The sequence below is a fragment of the Miscanthus floridulus genome, chromosome 17, assembly GCF_019320115.1.
Source record: "Miscanthus floridulus cultivar M001 chromosome 17, ASM1932011v1, whole genome shotgun sequence".
NCBI lineage: Eukaryota > Viridiplantae > Streptophyta > Magnoliopsida > Poales > Poaceae > Miscanthus > Miscanthus floridulus.
In genome coordinates, this window is record NC_089596.1 from 4,190,647 (window position 1) to 4,205,614 (window position 14,968).

The following is a 14,968-nucleotide window of genomic DNA, read 5'->3' on the forward strand; positions in this document are numbered from 1 at the left end:
ATCTACATCTGGAAAAAAAAGAGAAATAAAAAGGCGTCACTAAAAATCATTTAAGAGGTAGTGTAGTGTATCACTCCAGTAAGGAGACACATAAGAGCAAGTATAATAGCAGGCTGTAAACCGCCTGAATGCTGAGGTGGAGGAGAGAGGAGAAGAGAGAAAAGAGAAGCGGGTTGTAAGCTTATGGCCTGCTTAGACATAAAAACCGAGAAACTTTATGAGAGAAACAAATAAGCCATGTATTAATAGTGGAGAGCTAACTACTATATGGGTGGGCTAAGAGAATACTGTAAAGATCCTTATAGCCGACCTGCCGACTGTATTATTAGCCTTGCTCAGGCACATCAACCCAGGGTTTAATACCCGTATGAAAAAAAATCTTGCTCGAAAAAGTGGAGGTAGCCATGCTTAGATACGAAAGTCATTTCCACTTCCTGATCAAGTCATGAGAAGGAGAAAGGAAGTCCACATGCGCACGCTTGCTCACCTCGTCGGGCGAGGTGGGGCGAATGGCGCGCGGCACCTGCGTGAATGGTCCGCCGAAACCTGGACCCCGGCCTTGCAGGGGCGTACCACCTTTTTGCATATTTAGTTTTTGGTTACTTGACCTTTAAATTTGTGGATAGGAGTCCCAAACGGTTTAGATCGTGATCACGACACGGGATCGGGTCAGACGGTCCTATATAAACAGGCTATAGGCCAACGCCAAAATACATCTAATCGAGCTAGGGTTTTTGCCTCTTCACGCTGCTGTGCCACCATCGTAGCTTCTCCATTTTAAGTGTCTGCTTCATTGATGGGGCCGTATCTTTTATACTATGTTTGTATATATGTTGATGATATTCTAATTTTTGGTACAAACATTGATGTGATCAATGAGGTCAAGTCTTTTTTTGTCAAAGAGTTTTGACATGACAGATCCAGGAGAAGCCGATGTAATTCTGAACATCAAGTTGATTAAGGATGAGAGTGGGTTTACCTTGTTTCAATCTCACTATGTTGAGAAGGTCTTGAGCAGGTTCAACTTTATGGATAGCAAGCCTTCTCCAACACCTTATGATCCTAGTGTGATAGTGAAAAAGATTAAGAGGATAGCTAGAGACCAGTTGAGGTACTCTCAAATCATCGGTTCACTTATGTACTTGGCTAGTGCAACAAGACCAGACATCTCTTTTGTTGTGAGCAAAGAGTAGGTTCATGTCTAACCCGGGTGATGATCATTGGCATGCACTTGAAAGGGTCTTGCATTATCTTAAAGGTACCATGAGCTATGGGATTCACTATTCTAGGCACCCAGCTGTGCTAGAGGGATATAGTGATTCGAATTGGATATCTAATATTGATCAGATCTACGCCACGCGTGGGTATGTATTTACTCTTGGAGATGGTGCAGTGTCATGGAGGTCTTGCAAACAAAAAATTTTGATGAGGTCAACCATGTGAAAGAACCTAAATGGCTAGAGGGGGTGAATATTCTATTAAAATTTTCTACAAAAGACAACATTAGAGCCAGGGTTAACTAGTATACTAAGAAATCCTAATAGCAACTACTTTGCACTAGCACTATTATCACCCAAGCAAGCCCCTATGAAAGGTCCTAATGGCTAGAGAAGGGGTGAATAGCCTATAAAAATTTCTACAACAATATTTAGGCAATGTGGTTAGTCAAATAAACAGCGAAGCGAGTATAGCGCTAGTCTACTAAAAATGCAAGCCACCTACTACAATTCTAGTTGCTATAGTCTCTATCCACACAATGGCTATATCACTACACTAAGTTAGTGAGCTCTCAAAGACTCACTAAAGAGCCCCACTAACCACAAGTCCCAATGCAAGCTAGCTCTCAAAACTAATTACACTAAAGAGCTTAGCTTACACACTAGGAATGTAATGCAAGAAAGGATGGCGATGATTATACTGACGTGTCGAGGTATGAGCCAATCACAAGATGGAGCCAATCAATCAATCACAAGATAACCAATGAAATCCTTGGACAAGGTGACACAAGATTTTTTACCGAGGTTCACTTACTTACCGGCAAGCTAATCCTCGTTGTGGCGATTCACTCACTTGGAGGTTCGCACGCTAATTGGCATCACACACCAAACACTCAATAGGGTGCCGCACAACTAACAAAAGATGAGGATCACACAAGCCACGAGCAATCCACTAGAGTACCTTTTGGCTCTCCGCCGGGGAAAGGTCAAGAAACCCTCACAATCACCACGATCGGAGCCAGAGACAAGCACCTTCCTCCGCTCAATGATCCTCGCTGCTCCAAACCGTCTAGGTGGCGGCAACCACCATGAGTAACAAGCGAATCTCACAGCGAAACACGAACACCAAGTGCCTCTAGATGCAATCACTCAAGCAAAGCACTTGGATTCTCTCCCAATCTCACAAGGATGATGAATCAATGATGGAGATGAGTGGGAGGGCTTTGGCTAAGCTCACAAGGTTGCTATGTCAATGCAAATGACCAAGAGAGAGAGCTTGAGCCGGCCAAACACCTTTTATAGAGGCCCATCAAAATAGAGCCGTTGGGCAAACAGACCAGCCCAATTTGGGGTGACCGGACACGCTGGTCGCGCTAACCGGATGCACAGCCCTAGCATCCGGTCGCTGCCAGCCGTCCATGTGTCCCCCTCCGTTCAATCATGATCGCTCGATTTCAACGGTCGACTTCTGCTGCGCCAGCGCCTAAGTAACGATCGGACGCGTCATCATGGACACCGGACGTGCCGATCCGTAGTCAGCAACAGCATGCGCGCCACAGCCACGCCGTGTCTAGACGCGCTGCACCCCTCGACTGCCCAGCGTTAGATAACTTCTAGAGAGCTCCCCAAGCGACAAAACATCGACTGGTCAGTTCTTCTCTTCTGCGCGTCAAACTAAGCGACTGACATCAGCGTACGTCACCTATGACTGAACGCAGGCCTTGCGCGTCTGGTCACTTTTACTGTGCTATGTCCAGTCGATGAACCGACCGAGCCCGACCGTGCCAACATTTTTATAAATGACCGGACTCACACCCCTACGTCCGGTCACTGTAAAACAGTGACAAACACCTCCTTCACTTCACCAACTTCTCCACCCTTGCTCAAATGTGCCAACCACCAAGAGTATCACCTTGTGCACGTGTGTTAGCATATTTTCACAAACATTTTCAAGGGTGTTAGCACTCCACTAGATCCTAATGCGTATGCAATGAGTTAGTGCATCTAGTGGCACTTTGATAACCGTATTTCGATATGAGTTTCACCCCTTTTAAAAGTACAACTATCCATCCTAAATGTGATCACACCCACTAGGAGTCTCGATCACCAAAACACAAAAGCTCCTATGGATATCACCTTTGCCTTGAGCTTTTTGTTTTTCTCTTTCTTCTTTTTCCAAATGAAGAGCTTGATCATCATCACATGTCCAACACCACCACCTCTGGATTTCAATAGCTCCACCACTTGGATTGGTGCTTAACCTATCTCATGATCACTTAGAGCACATGGTTAGCACCTAGGGTTTCATCAATTCACCAAAACCAAACTAGAGCTTTCAATCTGCCCCTTTTTGGTAATTGATGACAACCCTTTCACAAAGATATGAATTGAGATTCAATTGAATTCATGTTGCTTGCCCAAGCATATTTACCATGTGTAAAAGGATATGGACAAGTTTCATGAATCCCAAGTGGTAGCATTAGCTATCCCTTCATATGTGCTAAGAATTTGGATTGAAGCTTGCACATATGCATGGATTGGAAATGTGGGAGGGCAATGTCTAACAAATGATGCTAAGGTATAAGAGATGGACCTTTGAAGCGTGATACCAATTGGAGTGCACCAAGTATACCATCCTTAGCACCATTAGTAACTAGACATACATAAAAACTAGAATACCCCGTGAGATCAACATTAGAAGCAAGGGTCTAGTTTTCACAATATAAACACAAGTCTAGTTACTCAACCTATGCATGCTAGTTTTTCATTTCATCAATCAAACCTACAACTAGCATACATCACACAAGCATGGATATTGGAATTTAAAATTTGTGCCATGCAAGCAAAACATATGAAATGCACATTCAAATGCATCAATCAAGTTTATGAGCTTGCTCCCCCTACTTGAGTGCTCAATTTTGAATTGATCCCCTTACTTTGTCATATCTCTCCCCCTATGCCAAAGTTCTTCCCCTATTTGTCATATCTCTCCCCCTATGTCAAAGTTCTCTCTCTATCACTTATATCTTTGTTTCTCTCCCCCTTTGTCATCAATGACCACAAAGGTTCAAGTTTTAGATATGTTAAGATTATCAATGTCAATCAATGGGGGTGAGGATCATTTTCCCAAATTTGGTCCAATCTAGAACACTTGTCAAAGATATTTAACTCGGTTTGATCCAAGGACAAGCTTCTTCACACCTCATTTCAAGGGTTATCTTGTACCATGTTGAGTTAAACACTTATAGTCCATTTTCTAGATCAAACACTAGGTTCACAAGCCCACAAACATGTCGTATGCTACCACTAGATCAAGTCAAGCATAGAAGCAATAACGGTACCATACAAGCATCAAATTCATTTGTTTTTCATGAATGAGCCTAAGACATGTGAGGAATGACTAGATGCACTAATCAAGTCCTTACCAAAGGATGTATGCTATGCCAATCAACTTTTACCTTGGTTGCTCGAAGGAGAGGCATGTCATATAAGTGGGGGTGCATCAACACATATTTGAGAAATCCAATATGTTCAACTCATTCCTTAGCTTGCAAAACCTTTTCTCATCCAATGGCTTGGTGAATATATCGGCAAGTTGATCTTTGGTGCCTACACATTCAATGCAAATGTCCCATTTTTGTTGGTGATCTCTAGTTAAATGGTGGTGGACATCAATGTGCTTTGTTCTTGCATGTTGAACGGGATTGTTGGTTAGCTTGATTGCACTCTCATTGTCACATAGCAATGGAACTTTCTTGAACTAGATTCCAAAGTCATTCAAGGTGGCCTTCATCCAAAGAATTTGTGCACAACAACTACTGGCGGATATGTATTCGGTTTCGGCGGTTGATAATGCAACACTATTTTGTTTCTTTGATGACCATGAAACAAGTGATTTTCCCAACAATTGACATGTGCCCGAGGTGCTCTTCCTTTCAACCATGCATCCCGCATAATCCAAGTCGGAGTAACCAACTAGCTCAAACTTTGCCCCTTTGGGATACCACAAACCAACATTTTTTGTATGCTTCAGGTACCTCAATATTCTCTTTGTAGCCTTCAAATGACTCTCTCTTGGTGAGGCTTGAAATCTTGCACACATGCATACACTAAATATGACATCCGGCCTTGATGCGGTCACATAGAGTAGGCTTCCAATCATAGACCGATACAACTTTTGATCCACCATGTTGACACTTGCATCATTATCCAAATTGACATTTGTTTCCATTGGTGTACTAATGGCTTTGCTATCACTCATACCAAACTTCTTGAGTATGTCTTTGATGTACTTGCCTTGACTCACAAATGGACCACTCTTCAATTGCTTGATTTGAAGACCAAGGAAGCAACTCAACTCTCCAATCATGGACATCTCAAACTCTTTTGCCATCATCTTTCCAAACTCTTCATAAAAGTCTTGATTGGTTGATCCAAATATGATATCATCAACATAGATTTGCAACACAAACAAGTCATTTCCAATCTTCTTGGCAAAAAGTGTAGTGTCAACATTGCCCATCATGAACCCCTTTGAGAGTAGGAAATCCCTCAACCTCTCATACCATGCTCTAAGTGCTTGCTTCAAGCCATGCAATGCCTTCTTCAATTTATACACATGGTTGGGCTTCTTGTTACCTTCAAAACTGGGAGGTTGCTCAACATAAACTTCTTCATTGATATAGCCATTGAGAAATGCACTCTTGACATCCATTTGATAGAGCTTGATGTTGTGGGCACAAGCATAGGCTAGCAAGATTCTAATTACTTCCAATCTAGTAACCGGAGCATATGTTTTTTCCAAAATCAAGACCTTCAACTTGTGTATAGCCTTGTGCTACCAACCTTGCTTTGTTCCTTACTACTATCCCATTTTGATCTTGCTTGTTTCTATAGACCCATTTGGTTCCAATCATATTGTGTCCCTTTGGTCTTTCCACTAACTCCCATACTTGATTTCTTATGAAGTTGTTCAATTCTTCATGCATTGCATTCACCCAATCAACATCCTTCAATGCTTCATCTATCGTCTTTGGTTCAATGGATGACACAAATGAGAAATGCTCACAAAATAAATCCAATCTTGATCTAGTTTGCACACCTCTAGAAATATCTCCAATTATAGTGTCCAATGGATGATCCCTTGCAATATGAGTTGGTTGGAGTATTGGAACATTGCTTGCACTTGCTTGATCATTGGGTTGAGATGATGTACTAGCCACTTGTTGATCTTGCACATTGTCATGAGAGCCACTTGTACTTGCTTAATTTGTATCATCTTGCACATTTGAGTTAGAGAGCACTTGCACTTGATCATCTTCTTCATCAATCACTTGCCTAGACCTCAATTCACCAACATCCATGTTCTTCATGGCATTTGAAAGTTGAATGCCTCTAACATCTTCCAAGTTCTCATTCTCATCTTGGGAACCCTTGGTTTCATCAAATTCAACATCATGCACCTCTTCAAGAGTACCACTTGCCAAATTCTAAACTCTATATGGTTTGCTAGTGGTGGAGTATATCCATGTAAGAATCATTCATCACACTTCTTGTTAAACTTGCCCAATCTATTGCCTTTCTTTAAGATATAGCATTTGCAACCAAAGGCCCAAAAATATGCAATGTTGGACTTTCTACCATTCAAGAGCTCATATGGTGTCTTCTCTTTCAATGGGTGACAATATAGGCGGTTGCTACAATAGCAAGCTGTGTTGATAGCTTCGGCCCAAAAGGATTGACTCACATTGTACTCACTAAGCATAGACATTGCCATATCAATGAGTGTTCTATTCTTCCTCTCAACAAGGCCATTTGATTGTGGATTGTACTTGGCCGAGAATTGATGTCTAATTCTAAATTTATCACACAACTCATCAATTCTAGTGTTCTTGAACTCACTACCATTGTCACTTCTAACTCTCTTGATGGTTGTTTCAAACTCATTGTGAATGCCCTTGACAAATGATTTAAATGTTGCAAACACATCACTCTTGTCCACTAGAAAGAATACCCAAGTATATCTTGTATAGTCATCCACTATCACAAAGCCATATTTGTTTCCACCGATGCTAGAGTGTTGTATTGGCCTAGACAAGTCCATGTGCAATAACTCAAATGCCTTGCTAGTTCTCATTATGCTCTTCTTAGAATGGGTGTTTCCAACTTGTTTGCTGGCTTGACAAGAGCTACAAAGTTTATCCTTCTCAAACACAACATCTTTCAAGCCTCTAACCAAGTCGTGCTTAACCAATCTACTCAATTGTTTCATTCCAACATGACCAAGTCTTTTATGCCATAACCAACCCATACTAGACTTAGTGAACAAGCATCTTAACAATTGAGCTTCACTAGCATTGAAATCTACCAAGTATAGATTCCCATATCTAAAGCCTTTGAAGAACAAGTTATATCCATATACACTTATGATCTCTGCATCATCTACCCCAAATATGCATTTGAATCCAAGATCACACAATTGAGCCACGGATAGCAAATTGAAGTTCAAGCTCTAAACTAGCAACACATTAGAAATGCTCATATCATTGGATATTGCAATCTTACCAAGCCCTTTGACCTTGCCTTTGCCATTGTCACCAATTGTGATACTATCATAACCATCATTGTCATTGGTATTGATTGAGTTGAATATTCTTGCATCACCGGTCATGTGTTGAGTGCACCCACTATCAAGAACCCAATGCCTTCATCCGCCTTTATAATTGACCTACAAAAGAAGATCAATTCTTTTTAGGTATCCAAACTTTTTTGGGTCCTTGAAGGTTAGTGACCAAGATCTTTGGTACCCAAATGACTTTCTTCCTTGAGCCCATTCATGGTGCACCAATGAACTTAGCCTTCACACCATTTGTACCCTTAGTAAGCACATAGAAAGAATCAAGTTTAATTGAGGATACATTAGCATTCTTGTTCTTGGCCTTGCACTCATGCTCTTTATAACCAACTTGCTTGCAACTAGTACAAAACTAACCATTGTTCTTCATAAAACTAGTCTTGTGAGGTACAAAGGTTGCCTTGCCTTTCTTAGGGGTATAGCCCAATCCCTCTTTGTAGAGAGAAGCTCTTTGGCTACCCAAGCATATAAGCAAGCGGTCCTCACCACCATAGGCTTTACCTAAGGAGCGAGTGAGCTCACTGACCTCATTCTTGAGGGTCTCATTCTCAAACATTAGTGAGGCATCACAAGTGAAATGATCATTCGGTTCACGTCGTGGGCCATGGCGCGTGCGCGCCCACCATCTCCGTGGCGCTCTATCTCCTGGTCGAGCTCCGCGCATTCCTGCTCGAGCTAGAATCATGCTTCCTCGATCTCTCAGTGTTAGGCTTTCAGCTGCTCCACGCTCGAGCAGCGTGTGAATCTCGCAGTGGGCCTGACGATCCTCGGGCGTCGAGGCCTTTGGAAGGCCATGGAGCAAGGCCACCACGGCGGTGATGTTCTGGCTTTCCCGGGCGAAGCGAGAGAGGGCTTCATCGTCTGCGATGATCCTCCGGTTCATGTCATGGGCCATGGCACCGTCTCCATGGCGCTCTATCTCCTGGTCGAGCTCCATGCATTCCTACTCGAGCTGGAGTCACGCTTCCTCGATCTCTCGGTGTTGGGCTTTTAGCTTCTCCACCGGCATGCGTGGCGGGGCCGCTGTCTCCCTCTCGGCCTCGTCGTCGAGGTCATTTGTTGGAGTAGCCTCCCCCTCATGGATGCTTTCGACGTGCCCCTCTGGGGTACCCGCCATGAAGCATTCACCAGAGGGGTGATGGTTCGCCTGCTGGAGTCAGAGCCAGAGGGCGACCCTGGCTCCTCTACCAGGAGGTCATGAAAAGATTCCATGACATGTTCGATTACCCCCACGAACTCATTGTTTACGGGGGATGGGATCATGCGCTGGGCCATAAGGTGTCCAATGGTCTCTGCGGCGTTGCAGAGACCAAATGGGAGCACCGTCGGGGTGCTCTAGATGATGTATTCCAGGGAGAACGGTTCTCCCCTAGTAAGCCGTAGCTCATCGAGCATCTTGGTGATTGCGTCAAGGCCGGCGGAGTGGAAGGGTTGAATGACAATGGGTGCCCGTGCCAGTTCTCCCTCCACCGTGACGATGAAGTCTAGGTCCCCGAAGTGCATGCATGTGCCTAGGCCCCAGCTGATTACATGGCTAGCCATCCGTGGCCTGATGTTAATCTCGGAACGCGCAAAAGGCCCCTACCTAGCGTGCCAACTATCGATGTTTCGAGTAAACACCAACGAGTAAATTTGTGTTACTCCACATTGTGCCTGGATGGTGTGCTAAAAGACATAAGGTTTATACTGGTTCGGGCAGAATGTCCCTTTGTCCAGTTCATGGCTGCTGCTCATGTTATTAGCATCGAAAAGTTCGTAGTAGGGGTTACAAACGGGCGAGAGAGGAACAGGTCCCAAGTCTCTGATGGAGAGATCGAGTGGGCGCTGAGAGCTTGGTTGCTGCTCAACTATGTGTAACATGATGCGTGGTGTGTTGAATCGATCCGTCCCCTTAGTGGGGTGTCCTGCCTCTTCTTTTATAGACCAAGGGGAAGCAGGGATTACAGATGGGAGAAAGAAGAAAAACCAGAGGCCAAGGAGGTCCTTCAAAGATATTAGGTCTTCCTTTTCCTCTGAGTGAGCCCCGCTGACATGGCAGACGGTGCCAGGGATAGCTCCATGCTGGGTGCATGTCTGCTGATCCTGATAGGGCCGTGCTCTGGCTTTGTCAGCAAGTGGTCACGTCCCATCCCGCCCTGAGGGGCGGCGTGACGGACCATGGTGCTGAACCATGACCTTACGGGGAGTAGACGGCGTAGTGGCCCCACGTCCGAACTATAGATGATGTGAGTTTCCTCCTGGACCATAGTGATTGTCGTATGCTTCCATCGGGGTCCATGCCCGAGGGCAAATGTCGGCGTCCATAACACTATAAGACAAATATTGGTGCCCACAACACTGTTCGGGCTCTGACATGCCTGGAAGGGCTTAAAGCGCCCATCTTGTCATATCCTGACGGTACTTTCCTGCAGGTGTGCAGGATATGGTCCTTGGTATTGCGGTTGACTTGAGTACCCCACCTTATCTATGTACGTAGTTATGAAGGAGCAGTGCGCAGTCGTCGGACGAGGCGGAGTCTGCCCTCAGACATCGGGCGAGGCGGAGCCAGCCCTCGAACATTGGGCGATGCGGAGCTAGCCCCCGAGGGTCAGGCGAGGTGGAGTCTGCCCTCAGACATCGGGCGAGGTGGAGCAAGTCCTCGGACATCGGGCGAGGCGGAGTCTACCCTTAGACGTCGGGCGAGGAGGAGCTAGCCCTCGGATGTCAGGCGAGGCGGAGCCAGCCCCCGGGGGTTGGGCGAGGCGGAGTCTGCCCTTAGATGTTGGGCGAGGCGGAGCCAGCCCTCGGATGTTGGGCGAGGTGGACCCAGTCCCCGGGGGTCGGCCAAGGCGGAGCCTGTCCTCGGGCGTCAGGCGAGGCGGATTCTGCCCTCAGACGTCGAGTGAGGCGGAGCCAACCCTCGGGCGTCGGACGAGGCGGAGCCAGCCCTCAGGGGTCGGGCGAGGCAGAGCCAACCTTTGGGGGTCGGACGAGACAGAGTTAACCCTCGGTCGTCGGGCAAGAGATGTAGTCGCGTTCTTGTCTGTCCGGAAGCATCAACGTTTGATGGTTATTAGCTCCTACTCTTTGGGTACCCCTGTATTTAGTCCTCGACACTTATATTTTAGTACTGAGGGAATAGCTATTAAGACACATTTCATGGAGAATTCAATGAAACCAATTTTGATAATATAGGTGTTGATGTATTTTTTAATCAAATAAAATCAAAGATGTCTTATTTAGAGCTAATCAAGTTAAAATGAGCTATAATATAAGACTGAGGCGACAGATTGTATTCGAGGCATGGGATCAGTTATATTCTTCAGTTAGATTAATTATATTCCAGACTAAAACTAGGGGAGCAAATTATAGACGCGTTTTGTCTAGACGCGTCTGTGATCACACATCCAGACGTGGCTCAATTCGTGTCACTAGAACGGGTGTCTGCTATTTGGTTTTTTTACATAGTGAAAGTAGTAAGTAGATGGCCCGGCAGGCAGGGCATCCAAATATTATATATTGTGTGGGCAATATTGTATCCAGATCATGCCATGCAGCATCGGCCCATATCTTTTTGCTGGTAGAAAACAATATGTCGGTTGGTAGCCGTCACCCGTCAGTAGAAAAACTGGATCTGGTAGCTTTCAAGCCATATTTTATGGAGTTGGGAGGTGGCCTGGCAGGCACGGGATATCGAATATATATCCAGATTATATTATATTCCGATCCAGCAGGAACAACTCACTACTGAATTCAGATTCTTTGTTGAGTGCCTGAGGCACTCAGCAAAGACTAAATTGCACTCGGCAAAGAACACACGGCAAAAAATTGATCGGTAAAGCTCTCTTTGCCGAGTGTCTTTTATCGGACACTCGGCAAAGAAAAGCGACCGTCACGGCGTCGGCCCCGTTGACGGTCGCTTTGCTAAGTGCCAACTCTGCAGGCACTCGGCAAAGATTTTTTATTTTTTTTAAAAAAAATTCTTTGCCGAGTGCCCTCTTTTCGGCGCTCGGCAAAGTTTGAATTTTTTTTTAAAAAAAAATTCTTTGCCGAGTGTCCTCTGGCCGGCACTCAGCAAAGTTTGATTTTTTTAAAAAAAAAATCTTTGCCGAGTGCCCTCTTGCCGGCACTCGGCAAAGTTTGAATTTTTTTAAAAAAAATTCTGTGCCGAGTGCCATGGTCAGGGTACTCGGCAAAGCTGGAAAAATGATTTTCCGAGCGCCCATTTTTTCAGCTTTGCCGAGTGCTGTGACCATGGCACTCGGCAAAGTGACCCAAAACGGCAATTTTGATTTTTTTTTTACATTCCATCATGACAAATAAATTCATACAAACATATATCACATATATATCTCATCCATCACATATATATCTCATCCATCCACACATCCATCCGCATATATCACATCCATCACAATATATATCACATATATAATAATAAGTGCTCAAGTCTATCTAAATAAATCCACAAGTCCATCAAAGTCCACAAGTGCATCACAAGTATATCACATGTCCATCACCAAGTGAACAACAAATGAAAAAAATACAACGTGCACTCATCTCGGCCACTGCGACTATGGTGAAGGCCCAACTCCATCATTCGGATGTGCATGAGGTGGATTATTCGAACCACCGTCAAATGGAGACTGCACAAAGGAGAAAAGATTGCATATGAGACAAGATTATTTGGATAGCTAATCTACGAAGGTAGAGGCCATACAAGCAAAGCACAAGCGAAAGTAAAAAACTTTCATACTCACAGGAGTAGCTGGAGCTGTAGGACGCGGACGTGGAGGTGGAACCAACAGCCCAGATGGCAGAGAGAAGCCCACACGTTGCCCAAGCCCTTATAGGAACTCCATAATGTCCGTCAGCCTCTGCGCCTGGGCCTGCCACTCGGCCCGCTCGACCTCCAGCTAGGTCGCCATCCTCTGGTGCCCGGCCTCCAGCTCCTGACGTTGCCTCATTTCTTGTTCTAGCCGGGCCTGCAATATTTCACTCTAATGTTTCAGTAATGCAAAGCAAATTAAGGTGTGTAAAGATCAATGTATGACGAGTAAAACAGGAATAACCTCGAGTGCGTCGACCCGGTGTTGTGCAGCGGTCGGCCGTGTGTGAATGGCCGGGCTCTCGCTCATGCTCCGTGTTCGGATATGGGAGAGAGAGGGAGTAGAGGCCGTGTCGACGACGTCGTCGCCAAGTCAGAACCGCCCATACTTCTTGCCTTGCCCCACCCTCATGACGGCCTATCCATCGAAGTCCTGGGTGCTCGGATCGTGGTCTGGCCCATGGAGCGACCTCGCCACCTCAGTGTACTCACTGATGAGGGAGTGGACGCTCAGGTTCGTGTATGCCTCGGGTGGGTCCTCCAGGTTGAAGGAGACGTCGGACGTCGCCTTGCCCTTGTGGGCCATACACCATGCCTGAAAAGTCCGAGCAAGCCTGGCCACTATGTGACGCCGACTGCGAGAAAGACAATACGATGATTACAAATCAGGCAGAACTGAGCGTCATAATAGATAAATGAATTCGCGTACCCATGCTTGTTTGTATCCGGCGAGGCTGCGGCTGCCTTGATGGTGTGCTAGACCTTGCATCTACAAACAACGATCTCGGGCATCCCTGTGCATCTTGAGGTACTCCTCCGTGAACCACCTCTCCACCATCATCGCCCAGCACTCGGGATACGCTTGGCACCACCAGGGAATCATCTTCACGTCATCAAGTATTGGACATATAAGAAGATCAAATTAAACCAACTTAATCTCAAAATGAATCAATATTGATGTTATTCATTTACCTCAAGATACTGCTCCTGGGTCAGCTGCATCTCTCTTGCGTCTTTCTTGGTTTTCCTCTCTCCAAGCTTCGATCCGTAGTAGGTTACGATGGCCTGGATGCGCGCCTCATGATGCATGTCGGTGATGAGTTTTTTACAGGCTTTGGTAGTCACCTACTCCGCCCTGGCCTCAAATCCCTCCTCGCATCTGTAATAAGTCTGCATACAAAAGCGATGTATCCATTCATCATTTCAAGAAAAGTCCAATGAATGCGACATATTGAGCAATGTTGTGCGAGGGAGACTTACCAAAAACTCTGCCTTCACCCGCGCCGCTTTGTTGGGGTACTCCGCATCGATGGTGACGACGTAGTGGTTAAACGAGTAGGCTGGCTCTGTCTTCGATGCGTACGTGACAAAGTCGGAGAAGTGTTGCCTGCACAGAAGACCCAGGATGTCACTGACTAGCCGTGCACTACCACCCGACAGAGCCACCCAGTTCCTGCACAAGTGATTAAGAAAAATTATTAGTTTTTTTCATCATATCATATGAAGTAGTGGTGATAACATATAAAGTTACTTACTTTTGCCCTTCGGGGCGAATCACTGGGCGTTGGTGAGGAAGAGGAACCTGTGGGAGGCTCGCGGGACCTCGCAAGTAGACACTCGAAGAGGAGTCGGAGGAAGCGAAACCCGTGCCTGCCGCCTCGCACTCGTCGTCCTCGTGCGGCCCCTCGTCCTCGTTCGTCTGTCGAAACAGCTCCTCGTCTGACTCGTACACGGGCGCCACCTCCTCCTCGTGCGGTGTGGGAGGAGATGGCCCCCTCCTACGGCTGGCGGTCCTCCTCCTCCTCCTGTCCGATCCCTCTGCCGCCCCCTCCGCCTCCTCCTACAGCCGGCGTGGTCTTTGGTAAATCGAGTTCACGGACCTATGACGGTCGCCCGCCATCTTTATTCAATCACCTGCAATAAAAAAGAAAAACAAGACGTAATTAGAAATAGGTGCAAAAATGAACAAAACATAATTACAAAAAACATAGTAATACATGTATTAGAAATATATGCAAAAATGAACAAAACATAATTACAAAAAACATAGTATTACATGTATTAGAAATAATCTTCATGATTGAGATTAGCTGGATCATAGGTCTTGTCATCACTATCAACATTGTCCAACTCATCAACACTATCCGAAGGAGGAATGTTGTCTTCATTGTCATTGCCTAAACGTAATCCCTTTCATTGTCTACTTCCATTCCTATCTCTTCGGTTAAGTCTATGTCAAACCTCCCTTGTAGCCCCTCTTCTTGATAGAACTCTCCATCATATGTGTTTGGGTTGAAGTTGTAATCTTCA